The sequence below is a fragment of the Zea mays genome, chromosome 10, assembly GCF_902167145.1.
Source record: "Zea mays cultivar B73 chromosome 10, Zm-B73-REFERENCE-NAM-5.0, whole genome shotgun sequence".
NCBI classification, from domain to species: domain Eukaryota; kingdom Viridiplantae; phylum Streptophyta; class Magnoliopsida; order Poales; family Poaceae; genus Zea; species Zea mays.
The window spans coordinates 76,589,754-76,603,735 of NC_050105.1; positions in this window are offsets into that span (position 1 = coordinate 76,589,754).

The following is a 13,982-nucleotide window of genomic DNA, read 5'->3' on the forward strand; positions in this document are numbered from 1 at the left end:
CCATGAGCATCGGCCCTTCTTATCACACTCTCCATGGGCTTCCTCCTCGCGGACTGGAACAACCTCGACCGTGGGACGCTCAACATCTTCTACTGGATGCTGGCCAGGCGATGGGGGGCATACCCAGAGTCGAATCCTTGCGGCGACGACGAAGCGATTTCTTTTCCCACTACTTCGTGCATCTGGAAAGCTCCGAAGAAGTCGATAGGTGTCCATATCCGGAGATCGTTCCTCAGCTAGAGATACGACCGTGACCATCGATTGTGTGGCTGAGATGCAACACAATGACGTGGCACACTGGGAGATCAATTTTGCTCCCGCATCTAACGTCATCTAGAATGGCCTATGGAGGCGTCGGGCTCCCTGGCGTGGAGGAAGCGGACGCATCCGTCGGATCTCAATCCTACGTCTGGAAAACGAAAATGTGACGTGGATGGGCTGGCTGAGCTCCTTTGCTCCCGCGCTTAATATAGTAAATGGCAAAGGGAGGAAGAGAATAAAAAAACTAAATTATAAACACGGTGGAGGGAATAAAGTAAAGATTTCAATTTTCTGTTATATAGTTTGAGAGGGGTTACGAATAAAAAAAGATATACGTAAATAAATATTTTTTGATGGAACAACATATACAGTTTGACATTTTTATATTAAACATGGTGTCTGACAACCTAGGGAGAGTGCAGTAGAAAGACAGATTTAATATGACACATATTATTTACATATTTCTTTCATATGCAGTTATAAATATCATTTTACAGTAAAGGTCACCAAAGTTGTCAATCTCCTATGAAATAGCAGAACTGCAAAATTACTTTTATTTTTTTTCAAAAAAACAACTATGTAATTAGTGGCACCAGCACAACTTGGAATGAAGTGTGGTATCATTCAGAAGAACCAATTGTTTTGAATGCAATGATTCAGTTCATCTATTTCAGAAGAACCAATGGGCTCAATTGATTTTTCCCTCTTTTTTGTATTTGTTTTGCTGCCATAGATTCGAGAGTATACTAATCTTTGTGGCTAATAGGCGGAACAATTTCAAATACATAATTATCAGAAGAAATAGATGAACTGAAAGCTAACGTAATTATTTCGAACACAAAAGTCAGTAGAGAATAAGATAAAATTAAACCTAATGTACATCTTATACGAGATTTAATTCCTGGCTGTTGTACAACTACAATACATACCCAAGAAATTAATCAAGAAATTATGTGTGCTAATAGAACAATGGCAAGAAAGACACCTTACTGTCACAACAATTTCGATATTCCGCTGGACCATCTAACGTTTTTATCATCAGCAACAACAAAGATTATAATCCAATAAAGTTGGGATAGGCTAGATATCTATTGCAGAAAACCCTAGCAGTGGTCCCTAAACCCTAACCGAATACGACCATTTTGTTTCGTGCTCTCTAGAAAATGCCAGCAGTGGTGTAGGGGACTTGACGGCAGACGGAGGATGAATGCCGCTCGGGAAAAAATAAAAAAAATAAATGCTTGTATGCTTGCGTTGTGGCTCCGATGTGTTTGAGAAAGCAAAGGGGAGGGAAGATGCTTGCTACATCTCGAGGAGGCGAAGGATAGGCATACCTGAATGCTCCTTGATAGAGAAGTCGCTGGGAAGCTGGCGTAGCGGCGGCGGCGGTAGCCGAGTCGTCCGTCGCCTATGCGAAGGGGTGGGGAAAAGGAGGTTTTGGGAAAGGAAGTTGTTTTGCTTCAATACTGTGTTGCCCAGCTACACGGGCGGAGGAAGCAAGGAAAACCATTTCCTTTTGTCTCAATCTGGATGTTTCCTGGATGTTCTCCACTTACTATTCAAGATTCGTATGAAGTGTTGGATTTCCATCAGACGGCTGCCGTTATTTAAGATGACGTGGCCTAATCTCGTGTCGGAGTTGATCCCGCTGTTAATATAGTAAATAGGCATGGTGAAGGGGTATGGGATAACTCTGGCTGCCCGATCAAAACCCGACGGGTGCGATTAGATCTATCACATCATGAAGCGGTACGCGATCCGGTCCCTCGGATCAAAGACCAAACGTTAGGATTCAAAACGCGCCCGATCCAATCTGTCCCCACATCAACGATGCGGCGGCTGAGACAAACCCAAGCCAAAGCGGTACGCTAACTCTAATCTACGCCATACATCCAAAATCCGACGGCTCACATTCACGCCCTTTCGGGAAACCAGCGCACGGCGGCACCGCCCGCCTATACGGCGGCGACCATGGCCGAAGATGACCCGTACGACACCCCGGGACACTACCTCTGACCTATTACGCGCCAAAGCAGACAAAATCGAGTGCGGCTAACTGATTCTCACCGATGGTGATGATGTGACGCGCTCGGACCACGAAGGAGGGGCGATTCCGCCCAGCTTTGGCCTCCGGCGAGGAATTCCTTGAGCCTGAGCGGTGCGCAGTTCGAATTGGGGACACAGTCGGCTACCCTGGCCCCTGGCGCACACCCTCGACCGCGCGTAGAGGCTGGTATGCACGGCGTGGACGAGTTCTCCGGCGGCGGGTTCCACTTCTCTGCGTGGGATGCGGCGGCACAGTGAATGGTGTGGAGCGGAGGTAGCGGAAAAAAAGGAGCACGAGGGGCGAGGGAAAGAACGGGGCGGCTGCAAAGGAAGCCCGGAGCTTCCGGTTCACTGCGGCATGCGCGGAGGTGGTAGTGCGCGAGGAAGACGGAGATACGTGGGAGTTGAGGGACTGCCCGGTGGGCCCCGCGGAGAAGCCACACGTGTGAGAGCGAGCGTCTGCCAGGGGGGTCCCGCCCATCAGAGTAACCGCGCGCGGGGAGAAGTTGTGCCGTGCGGGTAAGTGGGCCGGCCGAGGTGGAGTGGGCCTAAGCGCAGCTTTTGCCTTTTTTCCCTTTTTTATTCTCTTTTCTTTTCTTTCTATTTCTATTTCTCTTTCCTTCCTTTTCAAATTTAGATTTCAAATTTGAGTTTATGTTTGTGGAGTTCATACTAAGGTTAAATTTAAATAACCATATGAACCAAATCTAGTTATTTTATATTTTTATTTTATCTCTTTTGTATAGTATTTCTTCTCTTTTCTCAAATCCTAGAATTGTATATTGGGTCTCAATTCAATGTGGATACCAATGTCCTTCTATAATTATTATTTTTGTTGCTATTAAATGCACACACAAATAAAATCCAGCATGATGCATGTATTATTTTTGGTGTCATTAGTTAATTAATGTCTTTTGGGGTGTTTGTTCACATGTGATAATAAATAGATGTAAGAACATGTATGTAATCCAACTATGTTTCCATTTTACATTTTTGGGTATTACAGTGTGGCTCGATCAACAAGCTTGAGGCGACCATTCATGGGCTCTACCTCTGCATGAAAATCCCAGGCCCACAGGGCGTGATCACTGTCTACGGCGATCAGCAGACATCGCGCAATATCGAAAGAGACTTCGTGCCAGGGCAACGAAACATACACTGCCTCACATCAGAGAGCGAAGGCTTCAAGAGAAAGCGCCCAGTAGAAGACAAAAAAGTCAACGCCCAGCTCCAAAGTAACGACAGGACGAAGGCGGTACCCCTTGACCCAGCAACGCCGAAGCAAACAGTCATAACCAGCGAAGACCTGACATCGCGAGACGAGGAAAAACTCCTTTCCTGTCTTCGCCTGGTCCGCCCTCGATCTAGTCGGGGTCTACCGCTCCATCATTGAACACAGACTGGGCATCGACCCCTCAGTGCGCCCAAAAAAGTAGTGGCTGCGGAAAATGTCCGACAAGAAAACGGAGGCAGCCAAGGCCTAAGTGCACTGCCTGTTGGAAGCCAAATTCATCGAACCAATTGCTTATCCGACATGGCTCGCCAACGTTGTCATGGTACAGAAGAAGAGCGGCAAATGGCACATGTGCATCGACTTCACGAGCCTCAATAAGGCGTGCCCCAAGGACAATTTCCCTCTGCCACGAATCGACAAAATTGTCGACAGCGTAGCAGGCTGCGAAACCATGTCCCTCCTAGATTGCTTCTCGAGCTACCACCAGATTTACATGCAAGAGGAGGACAAGTCAAGTACAAGCTTCATCACACCCTTCGGTATGTACTGTTTCGTACAGATGCTTGAGGGACTCAAGAACGCCGGCTCAACCTTCTCTCGCCTCACCAAGAAGGTCCTTGAAAATCAAGTAGGCCACAACATCTTTACTTATGTAGACGACATTGTCGTTGCGAGCAAAAGCAAAGAAGACCACTTGGCCGACCTCGCTGAGACATTCGCCAACATGCGCGACGCAAGACTCCGGCTCAACCCAGAGAAGTGTGTCTTCGGGGTATGCCAGGGGAAAATACTTGGTTACCTGGTATCGTACTGAGGAATCGAAGCCAACCCAACCAAGATCCAAGAAATTATCAACATGGAACCTCCGCAGTCCACCAAAGACGTCCAGCGACTTACAGGAAGAATGGCGGCCCTGAACAGATTCATCTCCAAGTCTGCCGAGCGAAGCCTGCCCTTCCACAAAACGTTGTGTGGGGCAAAAGACTTCATTTGGGGTTCAGAGAAGGCAGCGGTCTTCGAGTCGCTCAAACAACACTTATCCGACTTGGCAACCCTGACAAGTCCTGATCCTTCGCTTCCGCTGCTTCTCTACATCGCGGCCTCACACTGCGCAGTCAGCGCAGCATTAGTCCAAAAGCAGGACAGAGATGGCAAAAACCAGCAAAGCCCAGTGTTCACAGTGCAACATGACCGAGCTCGAGAAAATCTCATATGCAGTGGTCATGGCTTCGCGCAAGCTACGACACTACTTTGAGACATTCAAAGTACGGGTTACCTCGGACAGGGGTCTGGGAGAATTATTCAGGAACCCGGAGGCATCCACAAGAATTGCAAAATGGGTAGCAGAACTGTCCGGCTACAACATCATTTTTGAGTCCAGAACATCAATCAAGTCACAAGTCTTGGCAGACTTCATCGTCGACTGGACAGGACCAGGGTGAGGCAGCAACAAGAGCACTCAAAAACAATTTGGACCATCCACTGCGATGGCACATGGTGCCACGCAAGGGCAGGCGCCGCAACAATTATCACATTACCCGCCAGGGTCAAGTACAGGTACGCTGTGTGCCTCAGCTTTGCTCTAGAGTCTGACAGGTGCACCAACAACATAGCATAATACGAATCCGTCATCCTGGGTCTCCGCAAACTACGAGCCCTCGGTGTCACCACATGCATCATCAGAACAGATTCCAAGGTCGTCGTTGGTCAGATCGACAAGGAGTACTCAGCAAAAGAGCTTGTGCTGATGCAATACCTCACATCTGTCCATGGCCTCAAAAAATAATTCAAGGGTTTCACCCTTCAGCATGTCGAGCGAAGCAAGAACGAAGAGGCCGATGCATTGGCCAAAGCAGCAGCCTAGGGCGAGGCCCTGCCCTCCGACGTGTTTTACCATGTCATCGGCACACCGGTCGTCCGTAATCCCGAAGGCTTACAGATAACGCAAGACGCCGATGGCCACCGAATCGTCAACCTCATAATGGCCGATGACTGACCGGCCCCAATAACACTATACCTCCAAGGCCATTACCATCCATCCGATCGCAACGAGGCCAAAAGGCTGAAACACAGAGCAGGGACTTCACAATAGTCGAGGGCCAACTATACAAAAAGGGCATCAGCCAGCCTATGCTGAAATGCATAACTGAAACCGAAGGCCTAGAGATCCTCTATGAAGTCCACAGCGGAACCTGCGGGTCACACTCAGGACCCAGGGCCCTCGCTGCCAAGGTGATTCATCAGGGATTCTATTGGCCCGTGATTATATGCACGGCCAACTAAGTCTCCAGGTCATGTGAAGCATGCCAAAAATTCTCCCCTCGCTCAGGCGCCCCTTCGCAGTTTACCAAGCTCATCTCACACACCTAGCCACTTCAGCGATGGGGGCTGGACATTGTCGGGCCACTGCCTATGGCACAAGGGAACCTAATATTCACCTTCATCATCGTTGAATATTTTACCAAATGGATCAAAGGTAGGGCAGTCTCCACGATAACAGTGAAGACCGCGCAAAAATTCTTCTGGCAAAACTGAAAGGGAAATGTGCCCTTGGGCCATTTCTAAGTATTTTGGTGATTGAGTGCCAACACAAGTGCTTAAATGTGAATTTATGCTCATGGATGGACAAAGTGCAAATCAAGAGTAAAGGTATGTTTCTAGGCCTTAGTACATTGGTTTTATGTACTAATATACTTGTCTAAGTGTTAGAAACAGAAAGAAGAAGAAAAGAAAAGAGATGAAAAAGGCTTGGCTGGGTACAGCCAAGACTCAGCTCGGTCTGGCACACCGGACAGTGTCCGGTGCGCCAGGCTGACTCGGCGCGAAGTGGCCGCTCTCGGGAATTCGCCGACGGCGTACGGCTAAAATTCACCGGACTGTCCGGTGTGCACCGGACTGTCCGGTGAGCCAACGGTCGGCCGAGCCAACGGTCGGCCACGCGATCTGCGCGGGACACGTGGCCGAGCCAACGGCTAGAAGGGGGCACCGGACTGTCCGGTGCGCCAACGGCTCTCTGGCGGCCAACGGTCGGCTGCGCCATTTTAGGAAGGAAATCGGGCACCGGACAGTGTCCGGTGTGCACCGGACTGTCCGGTGCACCCGACGAAAGAAGGCAAGATTGGCCTTCCAGATTTGCTCTCAACGGCTCCTAGCTGCCTTGGGACTATAAAAGGGACCCCTAGGCGCATGGAGGAGGACACCAAGCAACCTTAGAGCATTCTTGATCATCCACACTCAGTCTTTGCGCATTCGTTTGTCATTCTCAGTGATTCGAGCTCCGTTCTAGTGAGAACTTTGAGATAGTCTTTTGAGCTCGATTCTTGGCCGTGTGTGTGCACATTTTGCTGTGGATTTGTGTGTGTTGCTTCTCTCCCTTACTCCGTGCTTCTTTGTGAACTTCAAGTGTAAGGGCGAGAGACTCCAAGTTGTGGAGATTCCTCGCGAACGCGATAAGAAAAGAAAAGCATAACACTGTGGTATTCAAGTTGATCATTGGATCACTTGAGAGGAGTTGAGTGCAACTCTCGTCCGTTGGGACGCCACAACGTGGAGTAGGCAAGTTTTGTACTTGGCCGAACCACGGGATAAACCACTGTTTCTTCTCTGTGTTGAATTCCTTGTGGTTATCGTATTGTGCAAGATCTTCTCTCTAGCCACTTGGCATTAACTGTGCTAACGCTTAATCAAAGTTTTGTGGCTTAAGTTTTTAAGTTCTACAGGATCACCTATTCACCCCCCCCTCTAGGTGCTCTCAATTGGTATCGGAGCCGTTCTCTTCAAGAAAGGGACTAACCGCCCGAAGAGATGGATCCTAAGGGCAAGGGGACGGTGATCAACGACAAGGAGAAGGAGACATTCGTCAACGAGCTCAATGATGACAAGCCCACCGACTCAGGCTTGGGCCACAAAAGAAAAGATGGGAGGAAGAAGAAGACAAGGCGCATCAAGGAAATTGTCTACTACGACAACGACGAATCTTCCTCCTCCCAAAAGGACGATGACGACCACGATAGACGAAAGACGGTTAACTCAAACTTTTCTTTCGATTATTCACGCATCCCGCATAGTTCAAATGCTCAATTGCTCCCCATTCCACTTGGCAAGCCCCCTCACTTTGATGGAGAGGACTACGGATTTTGGAGCCACAAAATGCGTACTCACCTGTTTTCTCTCCATCCAAGCATTTGGGAGATTGTGGAAAGTGGAATGAAATTTGATAGCTCAGATAGTCCTGTTTTTATTAATGAACAGATTCATAAAAATGCACAAGCTACTACTGTGTTGCTAGCCTCTTTGTGCAGGGATGAGTATCACAAGGTGAGCGGCTTGGACAATGCCAAGCAGATCTGGGACACCCTCAAGATCTCTCATGAGGGTAACGACGTCACCTTGCTCACCAAAATGGAGTTGGTGGAAGGCGAGCTTGGACGGTTCGCGATGATAAGGGGCGAGGAGCCGACACAAACATACAACCGGCTCAAGACCCTTATCAACAAAATAAAGAGCTACAGGAGCACGCGATGGACGGACCACGACGTCGTCCGCCTAATGCTAAGGTCATTTACCGTTCTTGATCCTCATTTGGTGAACAATATTCGTGAAAATCCCAGGTACACAAAGATGTCGCCCGAAGAAGTTCTTGGGAAATTCGTTAGCGGGCGAATGATGATCAAGGAGGCGAGGTACGTAGACGACGCCTTGAATGGTCCGATCAACGAGCCGCAACCCCTTGCTCTCAAGGCAACACGAAGCAAGGAGGCGCTACCTAGCAAGGTGGCACAGATTGAGGCGGCCGGACTTAATGATGAAGAGATGGCTCTCATCATCAAAAGATTCAAGACAGTGCTTAAAGGTCGCAAGGGACAGCCAAGCAAGACCAAAGCCAAGGGGAAGCGCTCATGCTTCAAATGCGGTAAGCTTGGTCATTTTATTGCTAACTGTCCCGACAATGATAGTGACCAGGATCAAGGGAATAAGAGGGAGAAAAAGAAGAACTATAAGAAGGCAAAGGGCGAGGCTCACCTTGGCAAGGAGTGGGATTCAGACTGCTCCTCGTCCGACTCCGACAATGAGGGACTCGCCGCCACTGCCTTCAACAAGTCATCCCTCTTCCCCAACGAGCGTCACACTTGCCTCATGGCAAGGGAGAAGAAAGTAAGCACTCCTAATACTAGTACTTATGCTTCTTCTAGTGAGGATGAGTCTAGTGATGATGATGAGATAGATTACTCATGCTTATTCAAGGGATTAGATAGAACTAAGGTAGACAAAATTAATGAATTGATTGATGCCTTGAATGATAGGAATATACTGTTAGAAAAGCAAGAGGATTTGTTGTATGAAGAACATGATAAATTTGTAGAAGCTCAGAAATCTCTTGCTCTAGAAATTAAGAGGAATGAAATGCTCTCTAGTGAATTATCTTCTTGTCATGAAACTATTGCTAAGTTAAAAAGTTTTAATGATGATTTAAATGCTAAACTAGAAGTAGCTAGTAAATCTAATTCTTGTGTAGAAATTGTTGAAACTTGTAATAGGTGTAAAGATTTTGACATTGATGCTTGTAGTGATCATTTAGTTTCAATTTCCAAATTAAATGAGGAATTGGCTAGTCTTAATGCCCAACTTAAGACTAGCAAGAATGAATTTGATAAGCTGAAATTTGCAAGGGATGCCTACACGATTGGTAGACACCCCTCAATTAAGGATGGTCTTGGCTACAAGAGGGAAGCCAAGAACTTGACAAGCCATAAGGCTCCCATCTCCGCCAAGGAGAAAGGAAAGGCCCCTATGGCTAGTAGTATGCAAAAGAACCATGCTTTTATGTAACATGATAGGAGACAATCTAGAAATGCTTATAGGAGTTGTAATGCATATAATGCCTTTGATTCTCATGCCATGTTTGTTTCTAGTTCTTCTTATGTGCATGATAGAAATGTTGGTAGGAGAAATGTTGTTCATAATTTGCCTAGGAGAAATGTTGTTAATGTTCCTAGGAAAGTAAATGAACCTTCTACAATATATCATGCTTTAAATGCTTCTTTTGCTATTTGTAGAAAGGATAGGAAGATAGTTGCTAGAAAATTAGGGGCAAGATGCAAGGGAGACAAAACTTGCATTTGGGTCCCTAAGGATATTTGTGCTAACCTTGCAGGACCCAACATGAGTTGGGTACCTAAGACCCAAGCCTAAATTTGCCTTGCAGGTTTATGCATCCGGGGGTTCAAGCTGGATTATTGACAGTGGATGCACAAACCATATGACGGGGGAGAAGAAGATGTTCACCTCCTACGTCAAAAACAAAGATTCCCAAGATTCAATAATATTCGGTGATGGGAATCAAGGCAAGGTAAAAGGGTTAGGTAAAATTGCAATCTCAAATGAGCACTCTATCTCTAATGTGTTTTTAGTAGAGTCCCTTGGATATAATTTGCTATCTGTTAGTCAATTTGCAATATGGGATATAACTGGTTGTTTACAAATGTAGATGTGTCTGTCTTTAGAAGATGTGATGGTTCACTAGCTTTTAAGGGTGTACTAGACGGCAAGCTTTACCTAGTTGATTTTGCAAAAGAAGAGGCCGGTCTAGATGCATGCTTAATGGCTAAGACTTACATGGGCTGGCTGTGGCATCGCCGCTTAGCACATGTGGGGATGAAGAACCTCCACAAGCTTCTAAAGGGAGAACATGTGATAGGTCTAACCAATGTTCATTTCGAAAAGATAGACCTTGTGCAGCTTGTCAAACAGGGAAACAAGTGGGAGGCTCTCATCACACCAAAAATGTGATGACAACATCAAGACCCCTGGAGCTGCTACATATGGACCTCTTCGGACCCGTCGCCTATCTGAGCATAGGAGGAAGTAAGTATGGTTTAGTTATTGTTGATGACTTTTCCCGCTTCACTTGGGTGTTCTTTTTGCAGGATAAGTCTGAAACCCAAGGGACCCTCAAGCGCTTCCTAAGGAGAGCTCAAAATGAGTTTGAGCTCAAGGTGAAGAAGATAAGAAGCGACAACGGGTCCGAGTTCAAGAACCTTCAAGTGGAGGAGTTCCTTGAGGAGGAAGGGATCAAGCACGAGTTCTCCGCTCCCTACACACCACAGCAAAATGGTGTGGTAGAGAGGAAGAACAGGACACTAATCGATATTGCGAGGACTATGCTTGGAGAGTTCAAGACCCCCGAGTGCTTTTGGTCGGAAGCCGTGAACACGGCTTGCCACGCCATCAACAAGGTCTACCTTCATCGCCTCCTCAAGAAGACTTCGTATGAGCTACTAACCGGTAACAAACCCAATGTATCTTACTTTCGTGTATTTGGGAGCAAGTGCTACATTCTAGTGAAGAAGGGTAGAAATTCTAAATTTGCTCCCAAAGCTGTAGAAGGGTTTTTGTTAGGTTATGACTCAAATACAAAGGCGTATAGAGTCTTCAACAAATCATCGGGTTTGGTTGAAGTCTCTAGCGACGTTGTATTTGATGAGACTAATGGCTCTCCAAGAGAGCAAGTTGTTGATTGTGATGATGTAGATGAAGAAGATGTTCCGACGGCCGCTATACGAACCATGGCGATTGGAGAAGTGCGGCCACAGGAACAAGATGAACGAGATCAACCTTCTTCCTCAACAACGGTGCATCCCCCACCTCAAGATGATGAACAGGTTCATCAAAAGGAGGCGTGTGATCAAGGGGGAGCACAAGATGTTCACGTGATGGAGGAAGAAGCGCAACCGGCACCTCCAACCCAAGTTCGAGCGATGATTCAAAGGGATCATCCCGTCAACCAAATTCTGGGTGACATTAGCAAGGGAGTAACTACTCGATCTCGATTAGTTAATTTTTGTGAGCATTACTCCTTTGTCTCTTCTATTGAGCCTTTCAGGGTAGAGGAGGCCTTGCTAGATCCGGATTGGGTATTGGCCATGCAGGAGGAGCTCAACAACTTCAAGAGGAATGAAGTTTGGACACTGGTGCCTCGTCCTAAGCAAAATGTTGTGGGAACCAAGTGGGTGTTTCGCAACAAACAAGACGAGCACGGAGTGGTGACGAGGAACAAGGCTCGACTTGTGGCAAAAGGTTATGCCCAAGTCGCAGGTTTGGACTTTGAGGAGACTTTTGCTCCTGTGGCTAGGCTAGAGTCCATTCGTATCTTGCTAGCATATGCCGCTCACCATTCTTTCAGGTTGTACCAAATGGATGTGAAGAGCGCTTTCCTCAATGGGCCGATCAAGGAGGAGGTGTACGTGGAGCAACCCCCTGGCTTTGAGGATGAACGGTACCCCGACCACGTGTGTAAGCTCTCTAAGGCGCTCTATGGACTTAAGCAAGCCCCAAGAGCATGGTATGAATGCCTTAGAGACTTTTTAATTACTAATGCTTTCAAGGTTGGGAAAGCCGATCCAACTCTTTTCACTAAGACTTGCGATGGTGATCTTTTTGTGTGCCAAATTTATGTCGATGACATAATATTTGGTTCTACTAATCAAAAGTCTTGTGAAGAGTTTAGCAGGGTAATGACGCAGAAATTCGAGATGTCAATGATGGGCGAGTTGAACTACTTCCTTGGGTTCCAAGTGAAGCAACTCAAGGACGGCACCTTCATCTCCCAAATGAAGTACACGCAAGACTTGCTAAAGCGGTTTGGGATGAAGGACGCCAAGCCCGCAAAGACTCCGATGGGGACCGACGGACACACCGACCTCAACAAAGGAGGTAAGTCCGTTGATCAAAAGGCATACCGGTCAATGATAGGGTCTTTACTTTATTTATGTGCTAGTAGACCGGATATTATGCTTAGCGTATGCATGTGTGCTAGATTTCAATCCGATCCTAAGGAGTGTCACTTAGTGGCAGTGAAGCGAATTCTTAGATATTTAGTCGCTACGCCTTGCTTCGGGATCTGGTATCCTAAGGGGTCTAACTTTGACTTAATTGGATACTTAGATTCCGACTATGCTGGATGTAAGGTCGATAGGAAGAGTACATCAGGGACGTGCCAATTCTTAGGAAGGTCCCTGGTGTCATGGAATTCTAAGAAACAAACCTCTGTTGCCCTATCCACTGCTGAGGCCGAGTATGTTGCCGCAGGACAGTGTTGCGCGCAACTACTTTGGATGAGGCAAACCCTCAGGGACTTTGGCTACAATCTGAGCAAAGTCCCACTCCTATGTGATAATGAGAGTGCCATCCGCATGGCGGAAAATCCTGTTGAACACAGCCGCACAAAGCACATTGACATCCGGCATCACTTTTTGAGAGACCACCAGCAAAAGGGAGATATCGAAGTGTTTCATGTTAGCACCGAGAACCAGCTAGCCGATATCTTTACCAAGCCTCTAGATGAGAAAACCTTTTGCAGGCTGCGTAGTGAGCTAAATGTCTTAGATTCGCGGAACTTGGATTGAATAGTAGCATACATGTGTTTATGCCTTTGATCATGTTCATTCTGCATTTTGTTGCTTATTGTGGTGCTCAAGTTGTACAAACATCCCCTGGACCTCACAAGTCCTTGTGTAAGTGATGCACATATTTAGGGGGAGTTGTGTTACAACTTGACCCTTTGAGACTAACCATATGCTTGAGTTTGCTTGATTTAGTCTCGAAGGAGAATTGAAAGGGAAAAGGTGGACTTGGACCATGAAAGACTTCCATTGCACTCCGATGAGAGGGTAACTTATTCCAAGTTCATCTCATGAACTCTTATTGCCATTTGCTCTTAATTGAAGATTTTGGTGAGGCAATAGGGTTAAAGGGCCAAGATTGATCCCGTTTTGGTGCTTGATGCCAAAGGGGGAGAAAATAAAGGCCAAAGCAATAAATGGATCAGCTACCACTTGAGAAATTTTGAAAATAGTAAAATAGAGTTTTTTGTTTTGTCAAAACTCTTGCATTGTCTCTTTTGTCAAAAGTTGGCCTCTTGTGGGGAGAAGTGTTGATTATGGGAAATAGGGGGAGTTTTTGAAATCTTTGATCAATCTCTTTTGGAATGACTCTCTTTATGCTTCAACATGTGTGTTTGACTTAGAGATAGAGATTTGAGTTTGATTTGCAAAAACAAACCAAGTGGTGGCAAAGAATGATCCATATATGCCAAAATTGAATCAAAATAAATTTGAGTTTTATTTTCAGTGATATTGCACTTGTTCTAGTTGCTTTATGTTGTGTTGGCATAAATCACCAAAAAGGGGGAGATTGAAAGGGAAATGTGCCCTTGGGCCATTTCTAAGTATTTTGGTGATTGAGTGCCAACACAAGTGCTTAAATGTGAATTTATGCTCATGGTTGGACAAAGTGCAAATCAAGAGTAAAGGTATGTTTCTAGGCCTTAGTACATTGGTTTTATGTACTAATATACTTGTCTAAGTGTTAGAAACAGAAAGAAGAAGAAAAGAAAAGAGATGAAAAAGGCTTGGCTGGGTACAGCCAAGACTCAGCTCGGTCT